Genomic DNA, 15,529 nt, shown 5'->3' on the forward strand with positions numbered 1-15,529 from the left:
GATGCACTAGTGAAATCTACCAACCTCTGAAAACAATCAAGGAGTCAGTGGAAGGGCATGTAAATTGCTTCCAGCAAGTCAAGGAAGCAAGTGAAGTGGGTGTCAATACTCAGCCTCACAGCCAATATGGAGGTGGAGGGGGCAGAACTCAGCGCTTTGCCTAGCCTCAAATCTACAATGGCTTTCTGCCATTTATGGTTCACAACAACACCCCGTGTACCCCCCCCCCCCCAGCGGGGCTGAATGCTTGCAGAGGGCGGGGAGACTGGAGGCGGCAGGGGGCGGCTGTAACACCCAGGACACAGCTATGGAGGCCAGGGCGGTTGGAGCAAGCTAGCCTGGGCCATCCTGCGATTGTGGGAACCACTGCAGCCCCTGCGAAGGTCTGGGCTCGCACACAGTCTTGCCTGTGGCATAGGGCCCGTCCTTGACAGGGCAGAGGCCTGAGCAACAGCAGAGGGGGTCCCTGTGGGCACGTGTGATCCCGCCAGCAAGGGTAGAAGTCACAGCGGCCACTGCGGAGATCCGGGCCAGTGCCCAAACCTGTCTGTGGCGTGGGCATGCCCTCAGTGGCAGCGGAAGCCAGGAGACCTTGGGGGTGATCTGAGTGAGCGAGTGTGGGTCTGGCCGTGGAGGTGGGAGCCGTGGTCGCTGCTAAGCCTTGTCTGAGCTGGTGCACCAACCCCCAGCGACGCGGACCCGTCCATGGCAGCAGTGGAGGTTGAAGCAGCCCCAGAAGCAGTCTGAGCAGCCCCCCCCCCCCCCCCCCCCCCCCCGCAGAGGCGGAAGCCCTTGCATAGGCTGTGGAGGCCCAAGCCCATGCGTAAACTTGCCCAGGGCACAGACCAGCCCTCAGTGGCAGCCAAGGCTGGGCCGGTCTTGGAAGCGGTCCAAGCGGGCACGCGAGTGTGCGCAGCCCTCCTGGGGCAGCGGTGGCCGCGGTGGCCGGAGAGGTGGGCTGGCACCAGCAGCACCTGAGCCCAAACACCCCGGACAGCAACAGCAGCGGCGGCCCAGTGGACAGACCACAGAACGGGTGAGTACACCCTACTGCAGGGGTCCCCAAACTTTTTACACAGGGGGCCAGTTCACTGTCCCTCAGACCGTTGGAGGGCCGGACTATAAAAAAAACTATGGGGCCCCGGCGGCTGCGGGGCGACGCGCAGGCCGGACCCACTGAAGCGGCGGCGCAGGGAGCGGGGCTGCGGGGGTCTCGGCGGCGGCGAGAGGGCGGCAGCAGCGCGCGGCCCCCCTAACCTCCAGCCGCGGGAGCGCACCACCCGCTGGGCCGGCCCGCAGCGATGGCCGGCGCAGAGGAGGCTGGTGGAGGCGGTCCGGCGACGGGGCCCGGCGGCGGCGGTGGCGGCGGCGGTGGGCGAGGCTGCGGGGCCGGGGCGGCCGCGGGGCCGGCGGCGGCGGCGGCGGCGGTGGGCGAGGCTGCGGGGCCGGGGCGGCCGCGGGGCCGGCGGCGGTGGCGGCGGCGGTGGCGGTGGGCGAGGCTGCGGGGCCGGGGCTGCCGGACGAAGCGGGCCTGGCCGGCGCCCGGCAGCTGCAGGAGGCGGCCGGCGACCCCGACGCCCCGCCCAAGAAGCGGCGGCGGCGGCCGGCAGCGGGAAGCTGGAGGAGCGGCTCTACGCGGTGCTGTGCTGCACCGTCTGCCTGGACCTGCCCAAGGCCTCCGTGTACCAGGTAGGGACGCCGGACCGACCCCAACCCGGCCCGGCCGGCGCCCCGGGCACCACGTCTCCTCCGAAGCCAGGCCCGAGCCCCGGGATCCGGGACCCAGCGGCCGGGACTCCGGCGTCTCTTTGGAAGCTCCTCATTTTTCTCTTCTCGGGACTTTGTTTCCTCCTTCGAACCCCCTTCTTTCTTGTTCCGATTCCCCGTATTTCCCGATCCAAATCTGTCTCCCCTCTAGATGTTTCTTCTCTTTGCAGCTGCCCCCACACACTCCGCAGCCCCCTGGCAAGCTGACCCCCGATAAAGCTGGTGACAGGTGCCCCCCGCCCCTCACTTCAGAGCTCGCTGCCCGCATTTCTCAGCTCTCCTGTTCACTCCGGAGCTCCTCTGTTCTTTTACCGGCCACCTCTCCCCCCCAAAACCTGTCTCCTCGGGCTCCTCCTGCACCCCTACCTCCTCCCAAGTGGAAAAATTCTCTTGGCCCCCTTTTTTTCTGGAAGAACTCTGAGGAGAGAGGGGGTCGCCTCTCCTCTTCCCTCTCCCATTTCCTTCCCCCTCATCCCTGGTCTGGATGAAACACCTGCATCCAGCCCCACAGTCTGGGTCCCTTCTCCAGGCGGACCCTGTGCCTTAAAAAATAAACAAACAAACAAACAAAAGAACTATGAACAAATTCCTATGCACACTGCACATATTTTAAAGTAAAAAAACAAAACGGGAACAAATACAATATTTAAAATAAAGAACAAGTAAATTTAAATCAACAAACTGACCAATGTTTCAATGGGAACTATGCTCCTCTCACTGACCACCAATGAAAGAGGTGCCCTTCCAGAAGTGCGGCGGGGGCCGGATAAATGGCCTCAGGGGGCCGCATTTGGCCCGCGGGCTGTAGTTTGGGGACCCCTGCCCTACTTGAGTGCTCATGCCGTCCATTATGCTCTAGGAGTACCTATCTTCTTTCAGTTTCTCAAAATTTTCACCCTTCCTTCCACATCAGGAAATCTTTCTCTCTCCCCCAAGAAACAGTAAGCTCCATGAGGGTAAGGACGTCTGTTTCTCTTTCACCCTATATACAGAAGTGCCCAGTGCAGTGTCATTTTGTACTTATAAAATATTGCTAGACTTCGGGTTGGCTCAGTGGTAGTGTCAGCAGGTGTGTGGATGTCCCAGGTCCAATTCTCAGAGCACACAAGAGAAGCGACCATCTGCTTCTCCACTCACTCCTCTGTCTTTTCTTTCTTTCTCTGTATTTTTTTTTTGTGGTTCCACATAATTTTTTTATTATTGTTCTAGTTCTATGAAATACACCATTAGTATTATAATAGAAACTGCATTGATTCTACAGATTGCTTTGGGTAGTATAGACATTATTATAAGAATGTTAATTTGTTCTATTATTGGTACAGTATACGCTTCCATTTATTTATATCTTCAATTTCTTCAGTGTTGTATAATTTTTCAACTACAGGTCTTTTGCATCCTTGGTTAAATTTTTTTTATTAATTTTAATGGGGTGACATTGATAAATCATGGTACATATGTTCAGAGAAAACAGCTCTAGGTTATTTTGCCCTTTGTTTATGCTGCATTCCCATCACCTAAAGTCCAATTGTCTTTCGTCACCTTCTAACTGGTTTTCTTTATGCCCCTCTCCTCCCCCGTCCCCCTCCCTCTCCTCACCCCCATAGTTTTTTTCTGATTTACTTATTTCGATCAGTATAATGTTATCAAGGTTCATCCATGTTGTTGTAAATGATCTGATGTCATCATTTCTATGGCTGAGTAGTATTCCATAGTATATATGTAGCAAAGCTTTTTAATCCACTCATCCTCTGAAGGACACTTGGGCTGTTTCCGGTTTTTCGCTATTGTGAACAATGCTGCTATAAACATGGGGGTGCATTTCTTCTTTTCAAACAGTGTTATGGTGTTCTTGGGGTATATTCCTAACACTGGTATAGCTGGATCAAAAGGCAGTTCGATTTTTAATTTTTTGAGAAACCTCCATACTGTTTTCCACAGTGACTGTGCCAGTCTGCATTGCCACCAGCAGTGCAGGAGGGTTCCCTTTTCTCCACATTCTGGCCAGCACTTATTCTGTATTGTTTTGTTGATGAGCGCCATTCTGACTGGTGTGAGGTGATATCTCATTGTGGTTTTAATTTGCAACATCTCTAATGATTAGTGATGTTGAGCATTTTTCCATATGCCTATTGGCCATCTGTATGTCCTCTTTGGAGAAGTGTTTATTCATTTTTTTGCCCATTTTTGGATTGGATTGTTTGTCTTCCTGGTATTAAGTTTTACAAGTTCTTTATAAATTTTGGTTATTAACCCCTTATCAGATGCATTGTCAAATATATTCTCCCATTGTGTAGTCTGTCTTTTTATTCTGTTCTTATTGTCTTTAGCTGTGCAGAAGCTTTTTAGTTTGATATAGTCCCATTTGTTTATCTTATCTTTTATTTCACTTACCTGTGGAGACAATTCGGCAAATATATTGCTGCGAGAAATGTCAGAGAGCTTACTGCCTATGTTTTCTTCTAAGATGCTTCTGGTTTCACGGCTTACATTTAAGTCTTTTATCCATTTTGAGTTGATTTTTCTGAATGGTGCAATTTGGTGGTCTAGTGTCATTTTTTTGCAGGTAGCTGTCCAATTTTCCCAACACCATTTGTTGAAGAGCCTGTCTTTACTCCAATGTATGCTCTTACCTCCTTTGTCAACTATCAGTTTTCCATAAAGGTGTGCGTTTATTTCTGGGTTCTCAGTTCTGTTCCATTGATCTATATGCCTGTTCTTATGCCAGTACCAGGCTGTTTTGAGTACAATGGCCGTATAGTATAACTTGATATCCGAAAGTGTGATACCTCCCACTTTATTCTTCCTTTTCAGGCTTGCTGAGGCTATTCGTGTTGTCTTTTGGTTCCATATAAATTTTTGGAATATGTGTTCTATATCTTTGAAGTAAGTCATTGGTATTTTAATCGGTATTGCATTGAATTTATAAATTGCTTTGGGTAATATAGACATTTTACTGATGTTTATTCTTCCTAACTATGAGCACGGTATATGCTTCCACTTGTTTGTATCTTCCCTGATTTCTTTTTATCAATGTTTTATAATTTTCTGAGTACAAATCTTTAATCTCCCTGGTTACATTTATTCCTAGGTACTTTATTTTTTTGGTTGCATTGGTAAAGGGGATTGATTCCTTAATTTCTCTTTCTGACAGTTTATTGTTAGTGTATAAAAATGCCTCTGATTTCTGAGTATTAATTTTATATCCTGCCACCTTGCTGAATTCATTTATCAGGTCTAGTAGTTTTTTGACTGTGACTTTAGGGTTTTCTATATACAATATCATATCATCTGCAAATAATGATAGTTTTACTTCTTTTTGAATTTGGATGCCTTTCATTTTTTTTTCTTGTCTAATTGCTGTGGCTAGGACTTCCAGAACTATGTTGAATAAGAGTGGTGAAAGGGGGCACCCCTGCCTTGTTTCTGATTTTTTTTTAATAAAAAATTTTTATTTTAATGGGGTGACATCAATAAATCAGGGTACATATATTCAAAGAAAACATGTCCAGGTTATCATGTCATTCAATTCTGTTGCATACGCATCACCCAAAGTCAGATTGTCCTCCGTCACCTTCTATCTAGTTTCCTTTGTGCCCCTCCCCCACCCCTTCCCCTTTCTCTCCTTCCCTCCCCCCGCCCCCCGTAACCACCACACTCTTGTCCATGTCTCTTAGTCTCCTTTTTATGTCCCACCAATGTATGGAACCCTGCAGTTCTTATTTTTTTCTGATTTACTTAACTCTGTATAATGTTATCTAGATCCCACCATTTTGTTGTAAGTGATCCGATGTCATCATTTCTTATGGCTGAATAGTATAGCATGGTGTATATGTGCCACATCTTCTTAAAAACAGTGGTTAGATGCCACGAAGTAGGTGGCAATGCCTTAACCATATGCGTGTTGTTAGGCCCGAGAGCCTCTTCCATCCTTGTCAAGGGGAGTGCTAACCTTCTCTCCTTTCATACAACACTTGTTCCTGATCTTAAGGGGACTGATTTTAATTTTTGCCCATTGAGTATGATGTTGGCTGTGGGTTTGTCATAGATGGCCTTTATCATGTTAACGTATGTTTTCTGTATTCCCACTTTGCTGAGTGTTTTGATCATGAATGGGTGCTGACTTTGATCAAATGCTTTTTCTGCATCTATTGAAATTATCATGTGGTTTTTCTCCTTCTTTTTGTTTATGTGATGAATCACATTGATTGATTTGCGAATATTGTACCAGCCTTGCCTCCCAAGAATAAATCCCACTTGATCCTGGTGTATGATTTTTTTCATATATTGCTGGATCCGGTTTGCTAATATTTTGTTGAGGATTTTAGCATCTACATTCATCAGGGATATTGGCCTATAATTTTCTTTCTTTGTGTTGTCTTTGCCTGGTTTTGGAATCAGAATTATGCTCGCCTCGTAAAAGGAGCTTGGAAGTCTTCCTTCCTGTTGAAATTTTTGAAATGGCTTGAGAAGGATAGGAGTTAGTTCTTCTTTGAATATTTGGTAGAATTCACTTGTGAAGCCATCTGGCCAGGACTTTTCTTTTTTGGGAGCTTTTTGATAACTGTTTCAATCTCATTTGTTGTAATTGGTCTGTTTAGGTTTTCTGATTCTTCCAGATTGATTTTTGAAAGATTATATGTTTCAAGGAATTTGTCCATTTCATCTAGGTTGTGTAGTTTTTTGGCATACAGTTCTTCATAGTATTTTCTTACAATATTTTGTATTTCTGTTGTGTCAGTTGTTATTTCTCCACTCTCGTTTCTAATTTTATTTATTTGAGTCCTCTCTCTTTTTTTCTTGGTGAGTCTGGTTAAAGGTTCATCGATCTTGTTTACCTTTTCAAAGTACCAGCTCCTGGTTTCATTGATCCTCTGTATTGTTTCTTTAGCCTCTATGTCATTTATTTCTGCTCTGATCTTTATTATTTCCTTCCTTCTACTAGCTCTGGGCTTTACTTGCTGTTCTTTTTCTAGTTCTTTTAGATGTAGGGTCAAAGTATTTATTTGAGCTTTTCTAGCTTCTTGAGGTATGTCTGTAATGCTATGAACTTCCCTCTCAAGACTCCTTTTGCTGTGTCCCATAAATTTTGAGTTGATGTATGCTCATTATCACTCATTTCTAGGAATTTTTTAATTTCTTCTTTGATCTCATTGTTTACCCATTCGTTATTTAATAACGTGCTATTTAGTTTCCAAGTGTTTGAGTATTTTTCAGTTTTTCTGTTGTGGTTGATTTCTATTTATGCCTTTGTGAACAGAGAAAGTGCTCGATATGATTCCAGTCTTCTTAAATTTGTTGAGACCACTTTTGTGCCCTAACATGTGGTCTATTCTAGAGAATGTACCATGAGCACTTGAAAAGAATGTATATTCTGCTGCTTTAGGGTGAAAGGTTGTGAAGATATCTATTAAATTGAGTTGATCTAGTATGTCCTTTAAGTCTGCTGTTTCTTTGTTAATTTTCTTTCTTGAGGATCTGTCTAGTGATGTTAGTGGGGTATTGAAATCCCCTACTATTATAGTATTGCTGTTGATCTTGCCCTTTAAATCCATCAAAGTCTGCTTTATATATTTAGGTGCTCTTATGTTAGGTGCATAGATATTTATAACAGTTATATCTTGCTGTTGGATTGCTCCCTTTATCATTATGTAGTGACCTTCTTTATCTCTTACTATAGTCTTTGTTTTTTTTTTCATTTTTTTTTTTTTTTTCATTTTTCTGATGCTGGAAACAGGGAGAGACAGTCAGACAGACTCCCGCATGCGCCCAACCAGGATCCACCCGGCACGCCCACCATGGGGCGACGCTCTGCCCACCAGGGGGCGATGCTCTGCCCATCCTGGGCGTCGCCATATTGCGACCAGAGCCACTCTAGCGCCTGAGGCAGAGGCCACAGAGCCATCCCCAGCGCCCAGGCCATCTTTGCTCCAATGGAGCCTTGGCTGCTGGAGGGGAAAAGAGAGATAGAGAGGAAAGCGCGGCGGAGGGGTGGAGAAGCAAATGGGCGCTTCTCCTATGTGCCCTGGCCGGGAATCGAACCCGGGTTGTCTTTGTTTTAAAGTACATTTTGTCTGATATAACTATTGCTACCCCAGCTTTTTTTTTTTCATTTCCATTTGTGTGAAATATATTCTTTCATCATTTATCTTCAGTCTATGTGCATCTTTATTTTTAAGGTATGTCCCTTGTAGACAGCATATATATGGGTCCTGTTTTGTTTTTGTTTTGTTTTTTTGTATTTTTCTGAAGATGGAAACAGGGAGGCAGTCAGACAGACTCCCGCATGCGCCCGACCGGGATCAACCCAGCACGCCCACCAGGGGGTGATGCTCTGCACATCCAGGGCGTCGCTCTGTCATGACCAGAGCCACTCTAGCACCTGGGGCAGAGGCCAAGGAGCCATCCCCAGCACTGGGGCCATCTTTTGCTCCAGTGGAGCCTTGGCTGCGGGAGGGGAAGAGAGAGACAGAGAGGAAGGAGAGGGGCAGGGGTGGAGAAGCAGATGGGCGATTCTCCTGTGTGCCCTGGCCAGTAATCGAACCTGGGACTTCCGCTCGCCAGGCTGACGCTCTACCATTGAGCCAACTGGCCAGGGCCAGGGTCCTGTTTTTTTACCCACACAGCTACCCTATGTCTTTTGATCGGATCATTTAATTCACTTACATTTAAGGTTATTACTGATATGTGATTTTTTATTACCATTTTATTCTTTAAAATTGTATTTCTCTTTTGCTATATTCTTTTTTTTCCCTTTGATCTGTTTAAAACAGACCCCTTAGCATTTCTTGCAGCCTTGGTTTGGTTGTAGTGAATTCCTTGAGTTTTTTTTTTTTTGGTCTGGAAAGCTTTTGAATTCTCCTTCAATTTTAAATGATAGCCTTGCTGGATAAAGTAGTCTTGGTTGTAGGCTCTCGTTCTGCATTACTTTGAATATTTTTTGCCATTCCCTTCTGGCCTCAAGTGTTTCTGTTGAGAAGTCAGAAGTCATCCTTATGGGGGCTCCTTTTGTAGGTGATAGTCTTTTTTTCTCTAGCAGCTTTTAATATTTTCTCTTTATCACTTAGCTTTGGTAATGTTTTTATTATTATTTTTTTTGCATTTTTCTGAAGCTGGAAACGGGGAGGCAGTCAGACAGACTCCCGCATGTGCCCGACCGGGATCCACTGGCATGCCCAACAGGGGGCGATGCTCTGCCCCTCTGGGGCATCACTCTGTTGCATCCAGAGCCATTCTAGCGCCTGAGGCAGAGGCCACAGAGCCATCCTCAGCACCCGGGTCATCTTTGCTCCAATGGAGCCTCGGCTGCAGGAGGGGTTAGAGAGAGAGAGAGAGAGGAAGGAGAGGGGGAGGGATGGAAAAGCAGATGGGCACCTCTCCTGTGTGCGCTGGCCGGGAATTGAACCTGGGACTCCTACATGCCAGGCCGACGCTCTACCACTGAGCCAACCAGCCAGAGCCTAGCTTTGGTATTTTAATTATGGTGTGTCTTGGTGTTGATTTCTTTGGGTTTCTCTTTAATGGAGTTCTCTGTGCTTCCTGAACATGTAAGATGTTTTTCTGCCTTAATTGAGGGAAGTTTTCAGCTATGATATGCTTGAACAAAGTCTCTATTCCTTGTTCTTTCTCTTCTTCTTCAGGAACCCTTATGATGTGGATTTTATTTCTCTTCATGTTGTCACAGAACTCTCTTAGAGTTTCCTCAGACTTTTTGAGTCTTTCTTTTTCTCCCCCCCCCTTTTTTTTAATAATTTTATTTTTAATGGAGCAGCATCAATAAATCAGGATACATATATTCAAAGATAACAACTCCAGGTTATCTTGTCGTTCACTTATGTTGCATACCCATCACCCAAAGTCAGATTGTCCTCTGTCACCTTCTATCCAGTTTTCTTTGTGCCCCTCCCCCTCCCCGTTTTCCTCTCCCTCTCCCCCCTCCCCCTGTAACCACCACACTCTTATCAATGTCTCTTAGTTTCACTTTTAAGTCCCACCTACATATGGAATAATGCAGTTCCTGTTTTTTGGTTTTTTTTGATTTACTTATTTCACTTTGTGTAATGTTATCAAGATCCCATCATTTTGCTGTAAATGATCCGATGTCATCATTTCTTATGGCTGAGTAGTATTCCATAGTGTATATGTGCCACATCTTCTTTATCCAGTCATCTATTGACGGGCTTTTTGGTTGTTTCCATGTCCTGGCCACTGTGAACAATGCTGCAATGAATATGGTGCTGCATGTGTCTTTACGTATCAATGTTTCTGAGTTTTGGGGGTATATACCCAGTAGAGGGATTGCTGGGTCATAAGGCAATTCTATTTTCAGTTTTTTGAGGAACCACCATACTTCCATAATGGTTGTACTACTTTACATTCCCACCAACAGTGTATGAGGGTTCCTTTGTCTCCACAGCCTCGCCAACATTTGTTATTACCTGTCTTAATAATAGCTAATCTAACAGGTGTGAGGTGGTATCTCATTGCAGTTTTGATTTGCATTTCTCTAATAACTAATGAAAATGAGCATCTTTTCATATATCTGTTGGCCATTTGTATTTCTTCCTGGGAGAAGTGTCTGTTCATGTCCTCTTCCCATTTTTTTTATTGGATTGTTTGTTTGTTTGTTGTTGTGTTTTATGAGTTCTTTGTATATTTTGGATATTAGGCCCTTATCTGAGCTGTTGTTTGAAAATATCATTTCCCATTTAGTTGGCTGTCTGTTTATTTTGTTGTCAGTTTCTCTTGCTGAGCAAAAACTTCTTAGTCTGATGTAGTCCCATTCATTAATTTTTGCCTTCACTTCTCTTGCCATTGGAGTCAAATTCATAAAATGCTCTTTAAAACCCAGGTCCATGAGTTGAGTACCTATGTCTTCTTCTATGCACTTAATTGTATCAGGTCATATGTTTAGATCTTTGATCCATTTTGAGTTAATTTTAGTACAGGGGGAGAGACTGTAGTCCAGTTTCATTCTTTTGCATGTGGCTTTCCAGTTTTCCCAGCACCATTTATTGAAGAGGCTTTCTTTTCTCCATTGTGTGTTGTTGGCCCCTTTATCAAAAATTATTTGACTATATATATGTGGTTTTATTTCTGGACTTTCTATTCTGTTCCATTGGTCTGAGTGTCTATTTTTCTGCCAATACCATGCTGTTTTGATTGTCGTGGCCCTATAATATAGTTTGAAGTCAGGTATTGTAATGCCCCGAGCTTCATTCTTTTTCTTTAGGATTGCTTTGGCTATTCGGGGTTTTTTATAGTTCCATATAAATCTGATGATTTGTTGCTCCATTTCTTTAAAAAATGTCATTGGAATTTTGATGGGAATTGCATTAAATTTGTATATTGCTTTGGGTAATATGGCCATCTTGATTATATTTATTCTTCCTAACCAAGAACAAGGTATATTCTTCCATCTCATTATATCTTTTTCGATTTCCCTTAACAATGGTTCATAGTTTTCATTATATAAGTCCTTTACATTCTTTGTTATGTTTATTCCTAAGTATTTTATTTTTTTTGTTGCAATTGTGAAGGGGATTGTTCTTTTGAGTTCGTTCTCAAATGTTTCATTGTTGGCATATAGAAATGCTATTGACTTCTGTATGTTAATTTTGTATCCTGCGACCTTACTGTATTGGCTTATTGTTTCTAGTAGTCTTTTTGTGGAGTCTTTGGGGTTTTTGATGTATAGGATCATATCATCTGCAAAAAGTGATACCTTTACTTCTTCTTTTCCGATATGGATGCCTTTTATTTCTTTGTCTTGTCTGATTGCTCTGGCTAGAACCTCTAGTACCACATTAAATAAGAGTAGAGAGAGTGGACAACCCTGTCTTGTTCCTGATTTAAGGGGGAAAGCTTTCAGTTTAGTGCCATTTAATATGATGTTAGCTGATGGTTTATCATATATGGCCTTTATCATGTTGAGATATTTTCCTTCTATACCCAATTTGTTGAGTCTTAAATATAAAATTGTGTTGTATTTTATTGAAAGCCTTTTCTGCATCTATTGATAAGATCATGTGGTTTTTGTTCTTTGTTTTGTTGATATGGTGTATTATGTTAACCGTCGTTTTACATATGTTGAACCATCCTTGAGATTCTGGGATGAATCCCACTTGATCATGATGTATTATCTTTTTAATATGTTGTTGTATTCGATTTGCTAGTATTTTGTTTAGTATTTTAGCATCTGTATTCATTAGAGATATTGGTCTGTAGTTTTCTTTCTTTGTGCAGTCCTTGCCTGGTTTTGGTATGAGGGTTATGTTGGCCTCATAAAAGGTGTTTGGAAGTATTGCTTCTTCTTCAATTTTTTGGAAGACTTTCAGTAGAATAGGAACCAAGTCGTCTTTGAATGTTTGATAAAATTCACTGGTATAGCCATCAGGGCCTGGACTTTTATTTTTGGGGAGGTTTTTAATGTTTTTTTCTATTTCTTCTCTACTAATAGGCCTGTTTAGGCTTTCTGTTTCTTCTTGACTCAATCTAGGAAGGTTGTATTGTTCTAGGAATTTATGCGTTTCTTCTAGGTTGTTGAATTTAGTGGCATAAAGTTTTTCATAGTATTCTACAATAATTATTTGTATATCTACTGTGTCTGTGGTGATTTCTCCTCTTTCATTTTGGCTTTTGTTTATATGAGTTCTTTCTCTTTTTATCTTGGTAAGTCTTTCCAAGGGTTTGTCAATTTTGTTGATCTTTTCAAAGAACCAGCTCCTTGTTCTATTAATTTTTTCTATAGTTTTTCTGTTCTCTATTTCATTTATTTCTGCTCTGATTTTTATTATCTCCTTTCTTCGGCTGGTTTTGGGTTGTCTTTGTTCTTCTTTTTCTAGTTTTGTAAGGTGTGAAGTTAAGTGGTTCACTTGGGCTCTCTCTTGTTTGTTCATATATGCCTGAAGTGATATGAACTTCCCTCTTATCACTGCTTTTGCTGCATCCCATAGATTCTGATATGTCGTATTGTCATTTTCATTAGTCTGTATATATCTTTTGATCTCTGCACTTATTTCTTCTTTGACCCATTCATTTTTTAAAAGTATGTTGTTTAGTTTCCACATTTTTGTGGAATTTTTTTTCCTCTTTTTTGCAGTTGAATTCCAGTTTCAAGGCTCTATGATCAGAAAATATGCTTGGTACAACTTCGATTTTTCTGAATTTTCTGATGTTGTTTTTGTGGCCCAACATATGGTCAGTTCTTGAGAATGATCCATGTACACTGGAGAAAAATGTATACTCAGTCACTTTGGGATGAAATGTCCTGTAGATGTTTATCATATCCAGGTGCTCTACTGTTTTGTTTAAGGCCACTATATCTTTGTTGATTGTCTGTTTGGATGACCGATCTAGAGCCGTCAGTGGTGTATTGAGGTCTCCAAGTATGATTGTATTTTTGTCAGTTTTTGTTTTAAAGTCAATAAGTAGCTGTCTTATATATTTTGGTGCTCTTTGGTTTGGTGCATATATATTAAGAATTGTTATGTCTTCTTGATTCATTGTCCCCTTAGCCATTATGAAATGGCCATTTTTGTCTCTGAGTACTTTTGCTGTCTTGTAGTCAGCATTATCATATATGAGTATTGCTACGCCTGCTTTTTTTTGGATGTTATTTGCTTGCAGTATTGTTTTCCAGCCTTTCACTTTGAATTTGTTTTTATCCTTGTTACTTAGATGAGTTTCCTGTAGGCAGCATACAGTTGAATTTTCTTTTTTAATCCATTCTGCTACTCTGTGCCTTTTTATTGGTGAGTTTAATCCGTTTACATTTAGTGTAATTATTGACACTTGTGAGTTCCCTATTGCCATTTTATATATTGCTTTCTGTTAGTTTTGTGTCTTATTTGATCCTTCTCTTTCGTTTTTCTATCTTTTGTTTTTATTTGGTTGTATTCCATACATCTTTCCTCTTTTGCTATCTTTTTTATCTCATGTGCTTCTGTGGTGGTTTTTTCAATGGTGGTTACCTTTAAGTAATGAAAAGGCTTCCTACCCTGTTCATTGTAGCGCACTATTTTGTTAGTACTTTTGCACTCCATCGTCCTTTGCTACTGTTAATCTCCATCCTCTCCCCCCCTTTCTTTTTGTTGTTGTCACAGTTTAAATTTGGTTTTATTGTGTTCTTCTTGGAGCTTTTACTTGTGGCTTTTTTTGTTGTTGTTGTTCATTGTATCTGATTGGAGAACCCCCTTTAGTAATTCCTGGAGTGGGGGTTTTTTGATGATAAATTCCCTCATCTTTTCTGTATCTGTGAATGTTTTTATTTCTCCTTCATATTTAAAGGATAGCTTTGATGGTTATAGTATTCGTGGCTGGAAGTTCCTCTCTTTCAGGACTTTAAATATTGGGGTCCACTCTCTTCTAGCTTGTAGAGTTTCTGCTGAGAAATCTGATGATAATCTAATGGGCCTTCCTTTATATGTTGTATTCTTCTTTTCCCTGGCTGCCTTGAGAATTTTTTCTTTGCTGTTGGTTTGTGCCAATTTCATTATGATATGCCTTGGAGTAGGTTTGTTGGGGTTAAGAAAACTCGGAGTTCTGTTTGCTTCTTGAATTTGAGGCTTTAGTTCTTTCCACAGGCTTGGGAAGTTCTCATCTATTATTTGTTTGAGTATGTTCTCCATTCCATTTTCTCTCTCTTCTCCCTCTGATATACCTATTATTCTTATGTTATTCTTTTTGATGGAGTCAGATAATTCTTGTAGGGCTATCTCATTTTTTTAAATTTTTGAGTCTCTTTCTTCTTCTCTCTGTTGTGCCTCTAGTTGCTTGTCCTCTATTTCACTAACCCTTTCTTCTATCTGGCCTGTTCTATTAGCTAAGCTTGTTACCTCGTTTTTCAGCTCGTGAATTGAGTTTTTCATCTCTGTTTGATTTGTTTTTATAGTTTCAATTTCCTTGGAAATATATTCTTTGTGTTTGTCGAGTTGTTTTCTGAGCTCCCTAAATTGCCTTTCTGTGTTTTCTTGTATATCTCAGAGGATTTTTAGGATTTCTATCTTAAATTCTCTGTCATTTAGCTCCAAGGTTTCCAATATATTAAATTTTTCCTCCATAGATTTTTTCCTCATCTAGCTGTGTTACCTCTCTTTCTTTTGTATCCATTATATTCGATTTTCTCTTTCTTAGTGGCATCTGAGGGTGGTTTTGTTGATAGTATTAATGAGATTTAATAAAGAATAAAAAGTTTAAAAAAATTAAAGAGTTGTTTTTTTAAAAAAAATTAATAATGAAAAAAAGAAAAATAAAATAAAAATAAAAAAAAAAAGGAAATTATTTCCCCCCCTCCTTTTTTTTCTCTCCTCTCGTCTCCCCTCTTTCTTGAGAAAATCTTGCGGTGAACTGTGAATTATATTGTACTAAATAGAACAAACAATGCCTGTAATGGAGGGCCTGAATTGGGGAGAAGTAATAAAGGGGCAAAAAAAAAAAAAAAAGCGTATGGACCCACAAAAAGCAAATAAGAAAAAAAATTGGATCAAGAATAAAATGATTTGCTTTTAGGTGTTGGTTGACTAAGAGTTATGATGAGAGGAATAAGAGGGAAACAGGAAAATGGGGGGACAAATTAAAAAATTACTATTTTATTTAGTGGAAAAAGAACTAGATAAAATGGAGAGCCAGGATGGGAGCACTGCTAGTGTGTTAAAAAGGTGAAGTAAAAACACCCCAAAATGCCACAAACATTAGTTTGAGTCCCAGATAAGATATTGTTCGTTATTGCGGTTTGAATGAGAGGAGACGTAAAGGAGAAAGAAAG

At 41.8% G+C, this 15,529-nt stretch overlaps 1 long non-coding RNA gene and 1 other non-coding gene across 2 annotated transcripts in view; one reads left to right on the forward strand and one right to left on the reverse strand.

Moving 5' to 3' along the window:
- Window positions 1-15,529, forward strand: part of LOC136389210 (uncharacterized) — a 92,445-nt gene continuing 76,916 nt past the window's right edge. The window contains exon 1 of the long non-coding RNA XR_010748283.1: window positions 1-1,036. This is a non-coding gene — a long non-coding RNA (uncharacterized lncRNA). The remainder of the gene's footprint in view (window positions 1,037-15,529) is intronic.
- LOC136389954 (U6atac minor spliceosomal RNA) lies at window positions 5,613-5,738 on the reverse strand. The gene has a single exon (XR_010748495.1). It is a non-coding gene; the product is annotated as a U6atac minor spliceosomal RNA (small nuclear RNA).

This window comes from Saccopteryx leptura, chromosome 1 (assembly GCF_036850995.1).
Source record: "Saccopteryx leptura isolate mSacLep1 chromosome 1, mSacLep1_pri_phased_curated, whole genome shotgun sequence".
NCBI lineage: Eukaryota > Metazoa > Chordata > Mammalia > Chiroptera > Emballonuridae > Saccopteryx > Saccopteryx leptura.